This window comes from Triturus cristatus, chromosome 4_1, assembly GCF_964204655.1.
Source record: "Triturus cristatus chromosome 4_1, aTriCri1.1, whole genome shotgun sequence".
NCBI classification, from domain to species: Eukaryota; Metazoa; Chordata; class Amphibia; order Caudata; family Salamandridae; genus Triturus; species Triturus cristatus.
The window spans coordinates 136,620,704-136,640,703 of record NC_140585.1 but is presented as its reverse complement, the minus strand read 5'-3'; the positions used below and the strand labels follow the sequence as shown (position 1 = coordinate 136,640,703).

At 39.7% G+C, this 20,000-nt stretch overlaps 7 non-coding genes across 7 annotated transcripts; all 7 read left to right on the top strand.

Moving 5' to 3' along the window:
• Positions 1 to 2,210: 2,210 nt before the first annotated feature.
• TRNAR-CCU (transfer RNA arginine (anticodon CCU)) lies at positions 2,211 to 2,283 on the top strand. The gene has a single exon. It is a non-coding gene; the product is annotated as a tRNA-Arg (tRNA).
• Positions 2,284 to 3,797: 1,514 nt separating this feature from the next.
• On the top strand, positions 3,798 to 3,870 carry TRNAR-CCU (transfer RNA arginine (anticodon CCU)). The gene has a single exon. It is a non-coding gene; the product is annotated as a tRNA-Arg (tRNA).
• A 4,692-nt stretch (positions 3,871 to 8,562) lies between these two features.
• Positions 8,563 to 8,635, top strand: TRNAR-CCU (transfer RNA arginine (anticodon CCU)). Its single transcript has one exon. It is a non-coding gene; the product is annotated as a tRNA-Arg (tRNA).
• A 647-nt stretch (positions 8,636 to 9,282) lies between these two features.
• TRNAR-UCG (transfer RNA arginine (anticodon UCG)) lies at positions 9,283 to 9,355 on the top strand. Its single transcript has one exon. It is a non-coding gene; the product is annotated as a tRNA-Arg (tRNA).
• A 2,382-nt stretch (positions 9,356 to 11,737) lies between these two features.
• On the top strand, positions 11,738 to 11,810 carry TRNAR-CCU (transfer RNA arginine (anticodon CCU)). Its single transcript has one exon. It is a non-coding gene; the product is annotated as a tRNA-Arg (tRNA).
• A 3,103-nt stretch (positions 11,811 to 14,913) lies between these two features.
• Positions 14,914 to 14,986, top strand: TRNAR-CCU (transfer RNA arginine (anticodon CCU)). The gene has a single exon. It is a non-coding gene; the product is annotated as a tRNA-Arg (tRNA).
• Positions 14,987 to 19,677: 4,691 nt separating this feature from the next.
• Positions 19,678 to 19,750, top strand: TRNAR-CCU (transfer RNA arginine (anticodon CCU)). The gene has a single exon. It is a non-coding gene; the product is annotated as a tRNA-Arg (tRNA).
• The last annotated feature ends 250 nt before the right edge of the window (positions 19,751 to 20,000 follow it).

The following is a 20,000-nucleotide window of genomic DNA, read 5'->3' as shown; positions in this document are numbered from 1 at the left end:
AAAAGTGCTTCTATGCCGACGCACTGAATATGTAATAGGTTTGCAGAATTTTGACGTGACAGAATGGGTTTTTAGCTTAAGTGTGTGTAGAAGAACTGCAAGGTGTGTGCCTATGTGTGCATAGAGTGGTACATGTGTAAAATCTGTATGATTTGGGCAGTTAAAGTGCTGATTTTGCCTCCGAGTAAGAAAAGTACTACACAAAATGTATGAAGGATCGGCACATTGGCTGCCTTTGCTGATGCCCCCGTTGCCTAATTTGTAGTGCAATGGTTAAGTTGCAGAGTGTGGTTGAACTTGGTTAGGAGACTTAGTGCCTCTTTCCGTGTCCTACTGATGATAAGGATGTCTTGATACCATTTTCTAAGCCCAGTATATTGAGAAAAGAAGTAAGTGAAGAAGAAGTGTGGAGTCGAAAGTGGTTCTCCAATTTCTCTCCACTTGCTAAAATTGCAAAGTCTCCATTATAGCATAGAAGAGAGCGTTAAAGTCGGGGATGGAAGAGGATGAAAATGGGAAGTTTACTTATAGAGAGAAGTGAGAAATGCCCTGTGTGCACACACCGGTGTCTGACCATAGAATACATTTAAATAATGCCTCTAGAAAAGAGCTATGCATGTGTACCTCAGTGGCCTAATGGATAAGGCACTGGCCTCCTAAGCCAGGGATTGTGGGTTTGAGTCCCATCTGAGGTGATAACAAAAATCCTGCCTCTTTCTTTTCCAGAAAATTAGGTAGATTTATTACATGCTTCCTCTCGGAAGTTTATGAGGGATTAGGTACTTTGAAACTGTCCCCTTTTACTTGTGTACACTTCACAGTCATGTTAGTGTTCTGAATCTACAAAGTAGATTATTAAATGCCTATTTTTGTGAGATGCATTTTCGACCGGCCAGAACATATTCCTTTGGAAAAAATGATTTGAATTGGATTGGTGTGAATCTTGTTTCTAGAGGTGGTGACAGGCTTTCAGTTACTTGAATAGGTCAAGCCAAGATTCAGAAAACTTATACAACCTATGTGAGTGTGAAAAATTAGCATATGCAGGAAGGAGCAATTTGTACTACTTTCAAAACAGTTTCACTCCACGTCTGGAAACGTCCAGATCTATGTAGAGCATACAAATGAGCTTTAAACTCATGAGGAAAGAGGTTTGTATGCAAAAAGGAAAACAAAAGCATATTGTACTCATAAAATTCTCAATATATAGATTCCAAAAAAGTGCTTCCAGCGAAAAGAGCTGAAAGAACACTATGGGATGTAAACCTGAATACCTTTCAATAATATGTTCTCCATCCATGCATACCACCTACATGATAAAAATCATCTCAGGTGAACGGATGACCGCGTGGCCTAATGGATAAGGCGTCTGACTTTGGATCAGAAGATTGAGGGTTCGAGTCCCTTCGTGGTCGTTTTTGGCCAATGGTCACACAATCTGCTTTACATTCAGAGAGGAAAAAGTATTTTCCAATACTCTTGTAGTCCTCACTTTCTCATTACTAATCATTAATAAAGTGGAGTACATACTGTAAACTCATTCAGGTTGCATCTTCAGTCTAACTACTTGTGCATTTTAGTGGCATTAAAAAGTGCTTCTATGCCGACGCACTGAATATGTAATAGGTTTGCAGAATTTTGACGTGACAGAATGGGTTTTTAGCTTAAGTGTGTGTAGAAGAACTGCAAGGTGTGTGCCTATGTGTGCATAGAGTGGTACATGTGTAAAATCTGTATGATTTGGGCAGTTAAAGTGCTGATTCTGCCTCCGAGTAAGAAAAGTACTACACAAAATGTATAAAGGATCGGCACATTGGCTGCCTTTGCTGATGCCCCCATTGCCTAATTTGTAGTGCAATGTTTAAGTTGCAGAGTGTGGTTGAACTTGGTTAGGAGACTTAGTGCCTCTTTCCGTGTCCTACTGATGATAAGGATGGCTTGATACCATTTTCTAAGCCCAGTATATTGAGAAAAGAAGTAAGTGAAGAAGAAGTGTGGAGTCGAAAGTGGTTCTCCAATTTCTCTCCACTTGCTAAAATTGCAAAGTCTCCATTATAGCATAGAAGAGAGCGTTAAAGTCGGGGATGGAAGAGGATGAAAATGGGAAGTTTACTTATAGAGAGAAGTGAGAAATGCCCTGTGTGCACACACCGGTGTCTGATCATAGAATACATTTAAATAATGCCTCTAGAAAAGAGCTATGCATGTGTGCCTCAGTGGCCTAATGGATAAGGCACTGGCCTCCTAAGCCAGGGATTGTGGGTTCGAGTCCCATCTGAGGTGATAACAAAAATCCTCCTTCTTTCTTTTCCAGAAAATTAGGTAGATTTATTACATGCTTCCTCTCGGAAGTTTACGAGGGATTAGGTACTTTGAAACTGTCCCATTTTACTTGTGTACACTTCACAGTCATGTTAGTGTTCTGAAACTGCAAAGTAGATTTTTAAATGCCTATTTTTGTGAGATGCATTTTCGACCGGCCAGAACATATTCTTTTGGAAAAAATGATTTGAATTGGATTGGTGTGAATCTTGTTTCTAGAGGTGGTGACAGGCTTTCAGATACTTGAATAGGTCAAGCCAGGATTCATAAAACTTATACAACTTATGTGAGTGTGAAAAATTAGCATATGCAGGAAGGAGCAATTTGTACTACTTTCAAAACAGTTTCACTCCACGTCTGGAAACGTCCAGAGCTATGTAGAGCATACAAATGAGCTTTAAACTCATGAGGAAAGAGGTTTGTATGCAAAAAGGAAAACAAATGCATATCGTACTCATAAAATTCTCAATATATAGATTCCAAAAAAGTGCTTCCAGCGAAAAGAGCTGAAAGAACACTATGGGATGTAAACCTGAATACCTTTCAATAATATGTTCTCCATCCATGCATACCACCTACATGATAAAAATCATCTCAGGTGAACGGATGACTGCGTGGCCTAATGGATAAGGCTTCTGACTTCGGATTAGAAGATTGAGGGTTCGAGTCCCTTCATGGTCGTTTTTGGCCAATGGTCACACAATCTGCTTTACATTCAGAGTGGAAAAAGTATTTTCCAATACTCTTGTAGTCCTCACTTTCTCATTACTAATCATTAATAAAGTGGAGTACATACTGTAAACTCATTCAGGTTGCATCTTCAGTCTAACTACTTGTGCATTTTAGTGGCATTAAAAAGTGCTTCTATGCCGATGCACTGAATATGTAATAGGTTTGCAGAATTTTGACGTGACAGAATGGGTTTTTAGCATAAGTGTGTGTAGAAGAACTGCAAGGTGTGTGCCTATGTGTGCATAGAGTGGTACATGTGTAAAATCTGTATGATTTGGGCAGTTAAAGTGCTGATTTTGCCTCCGAGTAAGAAAAGTACTACACAAAATGTATAAAGGATCGGCACATTGGCTGCCTTTGCTGATGCCCCCGTTGCCTAATTTGTAGTGCAATGGTTAAGTTGCAGAGTGTGGTTGAACTTGGTTAGGAGACTTAGTGCCTCTTTCCGTGTCCTACTGATGATAAGGATGGCTTGATACCATTTTCTAAGCCCAGTATATTGAGAAAAGAAGTAAGTGAAGAAGAAGTGTGGAGTCGAAAGTGGTTCTCCAATTTCTCTCCACTTGCTAAAATTGCAAAGTCTCCATTATAGCATAGAAGAGAGCGTTAAAGTCGGGGATGGAAGAGGATGAAAATGGGAAGTTTACTTATAGAGAGAAGTGAGAAATGCCCTGTGTGCACACACCGGTGTCTGACCATAGAATACATTTAAATAATGCCTCTAGACAAAACTATGCATGTGTGCCTCAGTGGCCTAATGGATAAGGCACTGGCCTCCTAAGCCAGGGATTGTGGGTTTGAGTCCCATCTGAGGTGGTAACAAAAATCCTCCCTCTTTCTTTTCCAGAAAATTAGGTAGATTTATTACATGCTTCCTCTCAGAAGTTTATGAGGGATTAGGTACTTTGAAACTGTCCCGTTTTACTTGTGTACACTTCACAGACATGTTAGTGTTCTGAAACTGCAAAGTAGAATTTTTAAATGCCTATTTTTGTGAGATGCATTTTCGACCGGCCAGAACATATTCCTTTGGAAAAAATGATATGAATTGGATTGGTGTGAATCTTGTTTCTAGAGGTGGTGACAGGCTTTCAGCTACTTGAATAGGTCAAGCCAGGATTCATAAAACTTATACAACCTATGTGAGTGTGAAAAATTAGCATATGCAGGAAGGAGCAATTTGTACTACTTTCAAAACAGTTTCACTCCACGTCTGGAAACGTCCAGAGCTATGTAGAGCATACAAATGAGCTTTAAACTCATGAGGAAAGAGGTTTGTATGCAAAAAGGAAAACAAAAGCATATCGTACTCATAAAATTCTCAATATATAGATTCCAAAAAAGTGCTTCCAGCGAAAAGAGCTGAAAGAACACTATGGGATGTAAACCTGAATACCTTTCAATAATATGTTCTCCATCCATGCATACCACCTACATGATAAAAATCATCTCAAGTGAACGGATGACCGCGTGGCCTAATGGATAAGGCTTCTGACTTCGGATTAGAAGATTGAGGGTTCGAGTCCCTTCATGGTCGTTTTTGGCCAATGGTCACACAATCTGCTTTACATTCAGAGTGGAAAAATATTTTCCAATACTCTTGTAGTCCTCACTTTCTCATTACTAATCATTAATAAAGTGGAGTACATACTGTAAACTCATTCAGGTTGCATCTTCAGTCTAACTACTTGTGCATTTTAGTGGCATTAAAAAGTGCTTCTATGCCGATGCACTGAATATGTAATAGGTTTGCAGAATTTTGACGTGACAGAATGGGTTTTTAGCTTAAGTGTGTGTAGAAGAACTGCAAGGTGTGTGCCTATGTGTGCATAGAGTGGTACATGTGTAAAATCTGTATGATTTGGGCAGTTAAAGTGCTGATTTTGCCTCCGAGTAAGAAAAGTACTACACAAAATGTATAAAGGATCGGCACATTGGCTGCCTTTGCTGATGCCCCCGTTGCTTAATTTGTAGTGCAATGGTTAAGTTGCAGAGTGTGGTTGAACTTGGTTAGGAGACTTAGTGCCTCTTTCCGTGTCCTACTGATGATAAGTATGGCTTGATACCATTTTCTAAGCCCAGTATATTGAGAAAAGAAGTAAGTGAAGAAGAAGTGTGGAGTCGAAAGTGGTTCTCCAATTTCTCTCCACTTGCTAAAATTGCAAAGTCTCCATTATAGCATAGAAGAGAGCGTTAAAGTCGGGGATGGAAGAGGATGAAAATGGGAAGTTTACTTATAGAGAGAAGTGAGAAATGCCCTGTGTGCACACACCGGTGTCTGACCATAGAATACATTTAAATAATGTCTCTAGAAAAGAGCTATGCATGTGTGCCTCAGTGGCCTAATGGATAAGGCACTGGCCTCCTAAGCCAGGGATTGTGGTTTTGAGTCCCATCTGAGGTGATAACAAAAATCCTCCCTCTTTCTTTTCCAGAAAATTAGGTAGATTTATTACATGCTTCCTCTCAGAAGTTTATGAGGGATTAGGTACTTTGAAACTGTCCCGTTTTACTTGTGTACACTTCACAGACATGTTAGTGTTCTGAAACTGCAAAGTAGATTTTTAAATGCCTATTCTTGTGAGATGCATTTTCGACCGGCCAGAACATATTCCTTTGGAAAAAATGATATGAATTGGATTGGTGTGAATCTTGTTTCTAGAGGTGGTGACAGGCTTTCAGCTACTTGAATAGGTCAAGCCAGGATTCATAAAACTTATACAACCTATGTGAGTGTGAAAAATTAGCATATGCAGGAAGGAGCAATTTGTACTATTTTCAAAACAGTTTCACTCCACGTCTGGAAACGTCCAGAGCTATGTAGAGCATACAAATGAGCTTTAAACTCATGAGGAAAGAGGTTTGTATGGAAAAAGGAAAACAAAAGCATATCATGCTCATAAAATTCTCAATATATAGATTCCAAAAAAGTGCTTCCAGCGAAAAGAGCTGAAAGAACACTATGGGATGTAAACCTGAATACCTTTCAATAATATGTTCTCCATCCATGCATACCACCTACATGATAAAAATCATCTCAAGTGGATGGATAACCGCGTGGCCTAATGGATAAGGCGTCTGACTTCGGATCTGAAGATTGAGGGTTCGAGTCCCTTCGTGGTCGTTTTTGGCCAATGGTCACACAATCTGCTTTACATTCAGAGTGGAAAAAGTCTTTTCCAATACTCTTGTAGTCCTCACTTTCTCAGTACTAATCATTAATAAAGTGGAGTACATACTGTAAACTCATTCAGGTTGCATCTTCAGTCTAACTACTTGTGCATTTTAGTGGCATTAAAAAGTGCTTCTATGCCGACGCACTGAATATGTAATAGGTTTACAGAATTTTGACGTGACAGAATGGGTTTTTAGCTTAAGTGTGTGTAGAAGAACTGCAAGGTGTGTGCCTATGTGTGCATAGAGTGGTACATGTGTAAAATCTGTATGATTTGGGCAGTTAAAGTGCTGATTTTGCCTCCGAGTAAGAAAAGTACTACACAAAATGTATGAAGGATCGGCACATTGGCTGCCTTTGCTGATGCCCCCGTTGCCTAATTTTTAGTGCAATGGTTAAGTTGCAGAGTGTGGTTGAACTTGGTTAGGAGACTTAGTGCCTCTTTCCGTGTCCTACTGATGATAAGGATGTCTTGATACCATTTTCTAAGCCCAGTATATTGAGAAAAGAAGTAAGTGAAGAAGAAGTGTGGAGTCGAAAGTGGTTCTCCAATTTCTCTCCACTTGCTAAAATTGCAAAGACTCCATTATAGCATAGAAGAGAGCGTTAAAGTCGGGGATGGAAGAGGATGAAAATGGGAAGTTTACTTATAGAGAGAAGTGAGAAATGCCCTGTGTGCACACACCGGTGTCTGACCATAGAATACATTTAAATAATGCCTCTAGAAAAGAGCTATGCATGTGTACCTCAGTGGCCTAATGGATAAGGCACTGGCCTCCTAAGCCAGGGATTGTGGGTTTGAGTCCCATCTGAGGTGATAACAAAAATCCTGCCTCTTTCTTTTCCAGAAAATTAGGTAGATTTATTACATGCTTCCTCTCGGAAGTTTATGAGGGATTAGGTACTTTGAAACTGTCCCCTTTTACTTGTGTACACTTCACAGTCATGTTAGTGTTCTGAAACTACAAAGTAGATTTTTAAATGCCTATTTTTCTGAGATGCATTTTCGACCGGCCAGAACATATTCCTTTGGAAAAAATGATTTGAATTGGATTGGTGTGAATCTTGTTTCTAGAGGTGGTGACAGGCTTTCAGTTACTTGAATAGGTCAAGCCAAGATTCAGAAAACTTATACAACCTATGTGAGTGTGAAAAATTAGCATATGCAGGAAGGAGCAATTTGTACTACTTTCAAAACAGTTTCACTCCACGTCTGGAAACGTCCAGATCTATGTAGAGCATACAAATGAGCTTTAAACTCATGAGGAAAGAGGTTTGTATGCAAAAAGGAAAACAAAAGCATATTGTACTCATAAAATTCTCAATATATAGATTCCAAAAAAGTGCTTCCAGCGAAAAGAGCTGAAAGAACACTATGGGATGTAAACCTGAATACCTTTCAATAATATGTTCTCCATCCATGCATACCACCTACATGATAAAAATCATCTCAGGGGAACGGATGACCGCGTGGCCTAATGGATAAGGCGTCTGACTTTGGATCAGAAGATTGAGGGTTCGAGTCCCTTCGTGGTCGTTTTTGGCCAATGGTCACACAATCTGCTTTACATTCAGAGTGGAAAAAGTATTTTCCAATACTCTTGTAGTCCTCACTTTCTCATTACTAATCATTAATAAAGTGGAGTACATACTGTAAACTCATTCAGGTTGCATCTTCAGTCTAACTACTTGTGCATTTTAGTGGCATTAAAAAGTGCTTCTATGCCGACGCACTGAATATGTAATAGGTTTGCAGAATTTTGACGTGACAGAATGGGTTTTTAGCTTAAGTGTGTGTAGAAGAACTGCAAGGTGTGTGCCTATGTGTGCATAGAGTGGTACATGTGTAAAATCTGTATGATTTGGGCAGTTAAAGTGCTGATTCTGCCTCCGAGTAAGAAAAGTACTACACAAAATGTATAAAGGATCGGCACATTGGCTGCCTTTGCTGATGCCCCCGTTGCCTAATTTGTAGTGCAATGGTTAAGTTGCAGAGTGTGGTTGAACTTGGTTAGGAGACTTAGTGCCTCTTTCCGTGTCCTACTGATGATAAGGATGGCTTGATACCATTTTCTAAGCCCAGTATATATTCGAAAAGAAGTAAGTGAAGAAGAAGTGTGGAGTCGAAAGTGGTTCTCCAATTTCTCTCCACTTGCTAAAATTGCAAAGTCTCCATTATAGCATAGAAGAGAGCGTTAAAGTCGGGGATGGAAGAGGATGAAAATGGGAAGTTTACTTATAGAGAGAAGTGAGAAATGCCCTGTGTGCACACACCGGTGTCTGACCATAGAATACATTTAAATAATGCCTCTAGAAAAGAGCTATGCATGTGTGCCTCAGTGGCCAAATGGATAAGGCACTGGCCTCCTAAGCCAGGGATTGTGGGTTCGAGTCCCATCTGAGGTGATAACAAAAATCCTCCCTCTTTCTTTTCCAGAAAATTAGGTAGATTTATTACATGCTTCCTCTCGGAAGTTTATGAGGGATTAGGTACTTTGAAACTGTCCCATTTTACTTGTGTACACTTCACAGTCATGTTAGTGTTCTGAAACTGCAAAGTAGATTTTTAAATGCCTATTTTTGTGAGATGCATTTTCGACCGGCCAGAACATATTCTTTTGGAAAAAATGATTTGAATTGGATTGGTGTGAATCTTGTTTCTAGAGGTGGTGACAGGCTTTCAGCTACTTGAATAGGTCAAGCCAGGATTCATAAAACTTATACAACCTATGTGAGTGTGAAAAATTAGCATATGCAGGAAGGAGCAATTTGTACTACTTTCAAAACAGTTTCACTCCACGTCTGGAAACGTCCAGAGCTATGTAGAGCATACAAATGAGCTTTAAACTCATGAGGAAAGAGGTTTGTATGCAAAAAGGAAAACAAAAGCATATCGTACTCATAAAATTCTCAATATATAGATTCCAAAAAAGTGCTTCCAGCGAAAAGAGCTGAAAGAACACTATGGGATGTAAACCTGAATACCTTTCAATAATATGTTCTCCATCCATGCATACCACCTACATGATAAAAATCATCTCAGGTGGACGGATGACCGCGTGGCCTAATGGATAAGGCGTCTGACTTCGGATCTGAAGATTGAGGGTTCGAGTCCCTTCGTGGTCGTTTTTGGCCAATGGTCACACAATCTGCTTTACATTCAGAGTGGAAAAAGTCTTTTCCAATACTCTTGTAGTCCTCACTTTCTCAGTACTAATCATTAATAAAGTGGAGTACATACTGTAAACTCATTCAGGTTGCATCTTCAGTCTAACTACTTGTGCATTTTAGTGGCATTAAAAAGTGCTTCTATGCCGACGCACTGAATATGTAATAGGTTTGCAGAATTTTGACGTGACAGAATGGGTTTTTAGCTTAAGTGTGTGTAGAAGAACTGCAAGGTGTGTGCCTATGTGTGCATAGAGTGCTACATGTGTAAAATCTGTATGATTTGGGCAGTTAAAGTGCTGATTTTGCCTCCGAGTAAGAAAAGTACTACACAAAATGTATAAAGGATCGGCACATTGGCTGCCTTTGCTGATGCCCCCGTTGCCTAATTTGTAGTGCAATGGTTAAGTTGCAGAGTGTGGTTGAATTTGGTTAGGAGACTTAGTGCCTCTTTCCGTGTCCTACTGATGATAAGGATGGCTTGATACCATTTTCTAAGCCCAGTATATTGAGAAAAGAAGTAAGTGAAGAAGAAGTGTGGAGTCGAAAGTGGTTCTCCAATTTCTCTCCACTTGCTAAAATTGCAAAGTCTCCATTATAGCATAGAAGAGAGCGTTAAAGTCGGGGATAGAAGAGGATGAAAATGGGAAGTTTACTTATAGAGAGAAGTGAGAAATGCCCTGTTTGCACACACCGGTGTCTGACCATAGAATACATTAAAATAATGCCTCTAGAAAAGTGCTATGCATGTGTGCCTCAGTGGCCTAATGGATAAGGCACTGGCCTCCTAAGCCAGGGATTGTGGGTTTGAGTCCCATCTGGGGTGATAACAAAAATCCTGCCTCTTGCTTTTCCAGAAAATTAGGTAGATTTATTACATGCTTCCTCTCAGAAGTTTATGAGGGATTAGGTACTTTGAAACTGTCCCGTTTACTTGTGTACACTTCACAGTCATGTTAGTGTTCTGAAACTGCAAAGTAGATTTTTAAATGCATATTTTTGTGAGATGCATTTTCGACCGGCCAGAACATATTCCTTTGGAAAAAATGATTTGAATTGGATTGGTGTGAATCTTGTTTCTAGAGGTGGTGACAGGCTTTCAGCTACTTGAATAGGTCAAGCCAGGATTCATAAAACTTATACAACCTATGTGAGTGTGAAAAATTAGCATATGCAGGAAGGAGCAATTTGTACTACTTTCAAAACAGTTTCACTCCACGTCTGGAAACGTCCAGAGCTATGTAGAGCATACAAATGAGCTTTAAACTCATGAGGAAAGAGGTTTGTATGCAAAAAGGAAAACAAAAGCATATCGTACTCATAAAATTCTCAATATATAGATTCCAAAAAAGTGCTTCCAGCGAAAAGAGCTGAAAGAACACTATGGGATGTAAACCTGAATACCTTTCAATAATATGTTCTCCATCCATGCATACCACCTACATGATAAAAATCATCTCAGGTGAACCGATGACAGCGTGGCCTAATGGGTAAGGCGTCTGACTTCGGATCAGAAGATTGAGAATTCGAGTCCCTTCGTGGTCGTTTTTGGCCAATGGTCACACAATCTGCTTTACATTCAGAGTGGAAAAAGTCTTTTCCAATACTCTTGTAGTCCTCACTTTCTCAGTACTAATCATTAATAAAGTGGAGTACATACTGTAAACTCATTCAGGTTGCATCTTCAGTCTAACTATTTGTGCATTTTAGTGGCATTAAAAAGTGCTTCTATGCCGACGCACTGAATATGTAATAGGTTTGCAGAATTTTGACGGGACAGAATGGGTTTTTAGCTTAAGTGTGTGTAGAAGAACTGCAAGGTGTGTGCCTATGTGTGCATAGAGTGGTACATGTGTAAAATCTGTATGATTTGGGCAGTTAAAGTGCTGATTTTGCCTCCGAGTAAGAAAAGTACTACACAAAATGTATAAAGGATCGGCACATTGGCTGCCTTTGCTGACGCCCCCGTTGCCTAATTTGTAGTGCAATGTTTAAGTTGCAGAGTGTGGTTGAACTTGGTTAGGAGACTTAGTGCCTCTTTCCGTGTCCTACTGATGATAAGGATGGCTTGATACCATTTTCTAAGCCCAGTATATTGAGAAAAGAAGTAAGTGAAGAAGAAGTGTGGAGTCGAAAGTGGTTCTCCAATTTCTCTCCACTTGCTAAAATTGCAAAGTCTCCATTATAGCATAGAAGAGAGCGTTAAAGTCGGGGATGGAAGAGGATGAAAATGGGAAGTTTACTTATAGAGAGAAGTGAGAAATGCCCTGTGTGCACACACCGGTGTCTGACCATAGAATACATTTAAATAATGCCTCTAAAAAAGAGCTATGCATGTGTGCCTCAGTGGCCTAATGGATAAGGCACTGGCCTCCTAAGCCAGGGATTGTGGGTTCGAGTCCCATCTGAGGTGAAAACAAAAATCCTCCTTCTTTCTTTTCCAGAAAATTAGGTAGATTTATTACATGCTTCCTCTCGGAAGTTTACGAGGGATTAGGTACTTTGAAACTGTCCCATTTTACTTGTGTACACTTCACAGTCATGTTAGTGTTCTGAAACTGCAAAGTAGATTTTTAAATGCCTATTTTTGTGAGATGCATTTTCGACCGGCCAGAACATATTCTTTTGGAAAAAATGATTTGAATTGGATTGGTGTGAATCTTGTTTCTAGAGGTGGTGACAGGCTTTCAGATACTTGAATAGGTCAAGCCAGGATTCATAAAACTTATACAACCTATGTGAGTGTGAAAAATTAGCATATGCAGGAAGGAGCAATTTGTACTACTTTCAAAACAGTTTCACTCCACGTCTGGAAACGTCCAGAGCTATGTAGAGCATACAAATGAGCTTTAAACTCATGAGGAAAGAGGTTTGTATGGAAAAAGGAAAACAAAAGCATATCGTATTCATAAAATTCTCAATATATAGATTCCAAAAAAGTGCTTCCAGCGAAAAGAGCTGAAAGAACACTATGGGATGTAAACCTGAATACCTTTCAATAATATGTTCTCCATCCATGCATACCACCTACATGATAAAAAACATCTCAGGTGGACGGATGACCGCGTGGCCTAATGGATAAGGCGTCTGACTTCGGATCAGAACATTGAGGGTTGGAGTCCCTTCGTGGTCGTTTTTGGCCAATGGTCACACAATCTGCTTTACATTCAGAGTGGAAAAAGTATTTTTCAATACTCTTGTAGTCCTCACTTTCTCAGTACTAATCATTAATAAAGTGGAGTACATACTGTAAACTCATTCAGGTTGCATCTTCAGTCTAACTACTTGTGCATTTTAGTGGCATTAAAAAGTGCTTCTATGCCGACGCACTGAATATGTAATAGGTTTGCAGAATTGTGACGTGACAGAATGGGTTTTTAGCTTAAGTGTGTGTAGAAGAACTGCAAGGTGTGTGCCTATGTGTGCATAGAGTGCTACATGTGTAAAATCTGTATGATTTGGGCAGTTAAAGTGCTGATTTTGCCTCCAAGTAAGAAAAGTACTACACAAAATGTATAAAGGATCGGCACATTGGCTGCCTTTGCTGATGCCCCCGTTGCCTAATTTGTAGTGCAATGGTTAAGTTGCAGAGTGTGGTTGAACTTGGTTAGGAGACTTAGTGCCTCTTTCCGTGTCCTACTGATGATAAGGATGGCTTGATACCATTTTCTAAGCCCAGTATATTGAGAAAAGAAGTAAGTGAAGAAGAAGTGTGGAGTCGAAAGTGGTTCTCCAATTTCTCTCCACTTGCTAAAATTGCAAAGTCTCCATTATAGCATAGAAGAGAGCGTTAAAGTCGGGGATGGAAGAGGATGAAAATGGGAAGTTTACTTATAGAGAGAAGTGAGAAATGCCCTGTGTGCACACACCGGTGTCTGACCATAGAATACATTAAAATAATGCCTCTAGAAAAGAACTATGCATGTGTGCCTCAGTGGCCTATTGGATAAGGCACTGGCCTCCTAAGCCAGGGATTGTGGGTTTGAGTCCCATCTGAGGTGATAACAAAAATCCTGCCTCTTGCTTTTCCAGAAAATTAGGTAGATTTATTACATGCTTCCTCTCAGAAGTTTATGAGGGATTAGGTACTTTGAAACTGTCCTGTTTTACTTGTGTACACTTCACAGTCATGTTAGTGTTCTGAAACTGCAAAGTAGATTTTTAAATGCATATTTTTGTGAGATGCATTTTCGACCGGCCAGAACATATTCCTTTGGAAAAAATGATTTGAATTGGATTGGTGTGAATCTTGTTTCTAGAGGTGGTGACAGGCTTTCAGCTACTTGAATAGGTCAAGCCAGGATTCATAAAACTTATACAACCTATGTGAGTGTGAAAAATTAGCATATGCAGGAAGGAGCAATTTGTACTACTTTCAAAACAGTTTCACTCCACGTCTGGAAACGTCCAGAGCTATGTAGCGCATACAAATGAGCTTTAAACTCATGAGGAAAGAGGTTTGTATGCAAAAAGGAAAACAAAAGCATATCGTACTCATAAAATTCTCAATATATAGATTCCAAAAAAGTGCTTCCAGCGAAAAGAGCTGAAAGAACACTATGGGATGTAAACCTGAATACCTTTCAATAATATGTTCTCCATCCATGCATACCACCTACATGATAAAAATCATCTCAAGTGAACGGATGACAGCGTGGCCTAATGGATAAGGCGTCTGACTTCGGATCAGAAGATTGAGGGTTCGAGTCCCTTCGTGGTTGTTTTTGGCCAATGGTCACACAATCTGCTTTACATTCAGAGTGGAAAAAGTCTTTTCCAATACTCTTGTAGTCCTCACTTTCTCATTACTAATCATTAATAAAGTGGAGTACATACTGTAAACTCATTCAGGTTGCATCTTCAGTCTAACTACTTGTGCATTTTAGTGGCATTAAAAAGTGCTTCTATGCCGACGCAGTGAATATGTAATAGGTTTGGAGAATTTTGACGTGACAGAATGGGTTTTTAGCTTAAGTGTGTGTAGAAGAACTGCAAGGTGTGTGCCTATGTGTGCATAGAGTGGTACATGTGTAAAATCTGTATGAATTGGGCAGTTAAAGTGCTGATTTTGCCTCCGAGTAAGAAAAGTACTACACAAAATGTATAAAGGATCGGCACATTGGCTGCCTTTGCTGATGCCCCCATTGCCTAATTTGTAGTGCAATGGTTAAGTTGCAGAGTGTGGTTGAACTTGGTTAGGAGACTTAGTGCCTCTTTCCGTGTCCTACTGATGATAAGGATGGCTTGATACCATTTTCTAAGCCCAGTATATTGAGAAAAGAAGTAAGTGAAGAAGAAGTGAGGAGTCGAAAGTGGTTCTCCAATTTCTCTCCACTTGCTAAAATTGCAAAGTCTCCATTATAGCATAGAAGAGAGCGTTAAAGTCGGGGATGGAAGAGGATGAATATGGGAAGTTTACTTATAGAGAGAAGTGAGAAATGCCCTGTGTGCACACACCGGTGTCTGACCATAGAATACATTTAAATAATGCCTCTAGAAAAGAGCTATGCATGTGTGCCTCAGTGGCCTAATGGATAAGGCACTGGCCTCCTAAGCCAGGGATTGTGGGATCGAGTCCCATCTGAGGTGATAACAAAAATCCTCCCTCTTTCTTTTCCAGAAAATTAGGTAGATTTATTACATGCTTCCTCTCGGAAGTTTATGAGGGATTAGGTACTTTGAAACTGTCCCATTTTACTTGTGTACACTTCACAGTCATGTTAGTGTTCTGAAACTGCAAAGTAGATTTTTAAATGCCTATTTTTGTGAGATGCATTTTCGACCGGCCAGAACATATTCTTTTGGAAAAAAAGATTTGAATTGGATTGGTGTGAATCTTGTTTCTAGAGGTGGTGACAGGCTTTCAGCTACTTGAATAGGTCAAGCCAGGATTCATAAAACTTATACAAACTATGTGAGTGTGAAAAATTAGCATATGCAGGAAGGAGCAATTTGTACTACTTTCAAAACAGTTTCACTCCACGTCTGGAAACGTCCAGAGCTATGTAGAGCATACAAATGAGCTTTAAACTCATGAGGAAAGAGGTTTGTATGCAAAAAGGAAAACAAAAGCATATCGTACTCATAAAATTCTCAATATATAGATTCCAAAAAAGTGCTTCCAGCGAAAAGAGCTGAAAGAACACTATGGGATGTAAACCTGAATACCTTTCAATAATATGTTCTCCATCCATGCATACCACCTACATGATAAAAATCATCTCAGGTGAACGGATGACCGCGTGGCCTAATGGATAAGGCGTCTGACTTTGGATCAGAAGATTGAGGGTTCGAGTCCCTTCGTGGTCGTTTTTGGCCAATGGTCACACAATCTGCTTTACATTCAGAGTGGAAAAAGTATTTTCCAATACTCTTGTAGTCCTCACTTTCTCATTACTAATCATTAATAAAGTGGAGTACATACTGTAAACTCATTCAGGTTGCATCTTCAGTCTAACTACTTGTGCATTTTAGTGGCATTAAAAAGTGCTTCTATGCCGACACACTGTATATGTAATAGGTTTGCAGAATTTTGACGTGACAGAATGGATTTTTAGCTTAAGTGTGTGTAGAAGAACTGCAAGGTGTGTGCCTATGTGTGCATAGAGTGCTACATGTGTAAAATCTGTATGATTTGGGCAGTTAAAGTGCTGATTTTGCCTCCGAGTAAGAAAAGTACTACAAAAAATGTATAAAGGATCGGCACATTGGCTGCCTTTGCTGATGCCCCCGTTGCCTAATTTGTAGTGCAATGGTTAAGTTGCAGAGTGTGGTTGAACTTGGTTAGGAGACTTAGTGCCTCTTTCCGTGTCCTACTGATGATAAGGATGGCTTGATACCATTTTCTAAGCCCAGTATATTGAGAAAAGAAGTAAGTGAAGAAGAAGTGTGGAGTCGAAAGTGGTTCTCCAATTTCTCTCCACTTGCTAAAATTGCAAAGTCTCCATTATAGCATAGAAGAGAGCGTTAAAGTCGGGGATGGAAGAGGATGAAAATGGGAAGTTTACTTATAGAGAGAAGTGAGAAATGCCCTGTGTGCACACACCGGTGTCTGACCATAGAATACATTTAAATAATGCCCCTAGAAAAGAGCTATGAATGTGTGCCTCAGTGGCCTAATGGATAAGGCACTGGCCTCCTAAGCCAGGGATTGTGGGTTCGGGTCCCATCTGAGGTGATAACAAAAATCCTCCCTCTTCCTTTTCCAGAATATTAGGTAGATTTATTACATGCTTCCTCTCAGAAGTTTATGAAGGATTAGGTACTTTGAAACGGTCCCATTTTACTTGTGTACACTTCACAGTCATGTTAGTGTTCTGAAACTGCAAAGTAGATTTTTAAATGCCTATTTTTGTGAGATGCATTTTCGACCGGCCAGAACATATTCCTTTGGAAAAAATGATTTGAATTGGATTGGTGTGAATCTTGTTTCTAGAGGTGGTGACAGGCTTTCAGCTACTTGAATAGGTCAAGCCAGGATTCATAAAACTTATACAACCTATGTGAGTGTGAAAAATTAGCATATGCAGGAAGGAGCAATTTGTACTACTTTCAAAACAGTTTCACTCCACGTCTGGAAACGTCCAGAGCTATGTAGAGCATACAAATGAGCTTTAAACTCATGAGGAAAGAGGTTTGTATGCAAAAAGGAAAACAAAAGCATATCGTACTCATAAAATTCTCAATATATAGATTCCAAAAAAGTGCTTCCAGCGAAAAGAGCTGAAAGAACACTATGGGATGTAAACCTGAATACCTTTCAATAATATGTTCTCCATCCATGCATACCACCTACATGATAAAAATCATCTCAGGTGAACGGATGACAGCGTGGCCTAATGGATAAGGCGTCTGACTTCGGATCAGAAGATTGAGGGTTCGAGTCCCTTCGTGGTCGTTTTTGGCCAATGGTCACACAATCTGCTTTACATTCAGAGTGGAAAAAGTCTTTTCCAATACTCTTGTAGTCCTCACTTTCTCAGTACTAATCATTAATAAAGTGGAGTACATACTGTAAACTCATTCAGGTTGCATCTTCAGTCTAACTACTTGTGCATTTTAGTGGCATTAAAAAGTGCTTCTATGCCGACGCACTGAATATGTAATAGGTTTGCAGAATTTTGACGGGACAGAATGGGTTTTTAGCTTAAGTGTGTGTAGAAGAACTGCAAGGTGTGTGCCTATGTGTGCATAGAGTGGTACATGTGTAAAATCTGTATGATTTGGGCAGTTAAAGTGCTGATTTTGCCTCCGAGTAAGAAAAGTACTACACAAAATGTATAAAGGATCGGCACATTGGCTGCCTTTGCTGATGCCCCCATTGCCTAATTTGTAGTGCAATGGTTAAGTTGCAGAGTGTGGTTGAACTTGGTTAGAAGACTTAGTGCCTCTTTCCGTGTCCTACTGATGATAAGGATGGCTTGATACCATTTTCTAAGCCCAGTATATTGAGAAAAGAAGTAAGTGAAGAAGAAGTGTGGAGTCGAAAGTGGTTCTCCAATTTCTCTCCACTTGCTAAAATTGCAAAGTCTCCATTATAGCATAGAAGAGAGCGTTAAAGTCGGGGATGGAAGAGGATGAAAATGGGAAGTTTACTTATAGAGAGAAGTGAGAAATGCCCTGTGTGCACACACCGGTGTCTGACCATAGAATACATTTAAATAATGCCTCTAGAAAAGAACTATGCATGTGTGCCTCAGTGGCCTAATGGATAAGGCACTGGCCTCCTAAACCAGGGATTGTGGGTTCGAGTCCCATCTGAGGTGATAACAAAAATCCTCCTTCTTTCTTTTCCAGAAAATTAGGTAGATTTATTACATGCTTCCTCTCGGAAGTTTACGAGGGATTAGGTACTTTGAAACTGTCCCGTTTTACTTGTGTACACTTCACAGTCATGTTAGTGTTCTGAAACTGCAAAGTAGATTTTTAAATGCATATTTTTGTGAGATGCATTTTCGACCGGCCAGAACATATTCCTTTGGAAAAAATGATTTGAATTGGATTGGTGTGAATCTTGTTTCTAGAGGTGGTGACAGGCTTTCAGCTACTTGAATAGGTCAAGCCAGGATTCATAAAACTTATACAACCTATGTGAGTGTGAAAAATTAGCATATGCAGGAAGGAGCAATTTGTACTACTTTTAAAACAGTTTCACTCCACGTCTGGAAACGTCCAGAGCTATGTAGAGCATACAAATGAGCTTTAAACTCATGAGGAAAGAGGTTTGTATGCAAAAAGGAAAACAAAAGCATATCGTACTCATAAAATTCTCAATATATAGATTCCAAAAAAGTGCTTCCAGCGAAAAGAGCTGAAAGAACACTATGGGATGTAAACCTGAATACCTTTCAATAATATGTTCTCCATCCATGCATACCACCTACATGATAAAAATCATCTCAGGTGAACCGATGACAGCGTGGCCTAATGGGTAAGGCGTCTGACTTCGGATCAGAAGATTGAGAATTCGAGTCCCTTCGTGGGCGTTTTTGGCCAATGGTCACACAATCTGCTTTACATTCAGAGTGGAAAAAGTCTTTTCCAATACTCTTGTAGTCCTCACTTTCTCAGTACTAATCATTAATAAAGTGGAGTACATACTGTAAACTCATTCAGGTTGCATCTTCAGTCTAACTATTTGTGCATTTTAGTGGCATTAAAAAGTGCTTCTATGCCGACGCACTGAATATGTAATAGGTTTGCAGAATTTTGACGGGACAGAATGGGTTTTTAGCTTAAGTGTGTGTAGAAGAACTGCAAGGTGTGTGCCTATGTGTGCATAGAGTGGTACATGTGTAAAATCTGTATGATTTGGGCAGTTAAAGTGCTGATTTTGCCTCCGAGTAAGAAAAGTACTACACAAAATGTATAAAGGATCGGCACATTGGCTGCCTTTGCTGACGCCCCCGTTGCCTAATTTGTAGTGCAATGTTTAAGTTGCAGAGTGTGGTTGAACTTGGTTAGGAGACTTAGTGCCTCTTTCCGTGTCCTACTGATGATAAGGATGGCTTGATACCATTTTCTAAGCCCAGTATATTGAGAAAAGAAGTAAGTGAAGAAGAAGTGTGGAGTCGAAAGTGGTTCTCCAATTTCTCTCCACTTGCTAAAATTGCAAAGTCTCCATTATAGCATAGAAGAGAGCGTTAAAGTCGGGGATGGAAGAGGATGAAAATGGGAAGTTTACTTATAGAGAGAAGTGAGAAATGCCCTGTGTGCACACACCGGTGTCTGACCATAGAATACATTTAAATAATGCCTCTAAAAAAGAGCTATGCATGTGTGCCTCAGTGGCCTAATGGATAAGGCACTGGCCTCCTAAGCCAGGGATTGTGGGTTCGAGTCCCATCTGAGGTGAAAACTAAAATCCTCCTTCTTTCTTTTCCAGAAAATTAGGTAGATTTATTACATGCTTCCTCTCGGAAGTTTACGAGGGATTAGGTACTTTGAAACTGTCCCATTTTACTTGTGTACACTTCACAGTCATGTTAGTGTTCTGAAACTGCAAAGTAGATTTTTAAATGCCTATTTTTGTGAGATGCATTTTCGACCGGCCAGAACATATTCTTTTGGAAAAAATGATTTGAATTGGATTGGTGTGAATCTT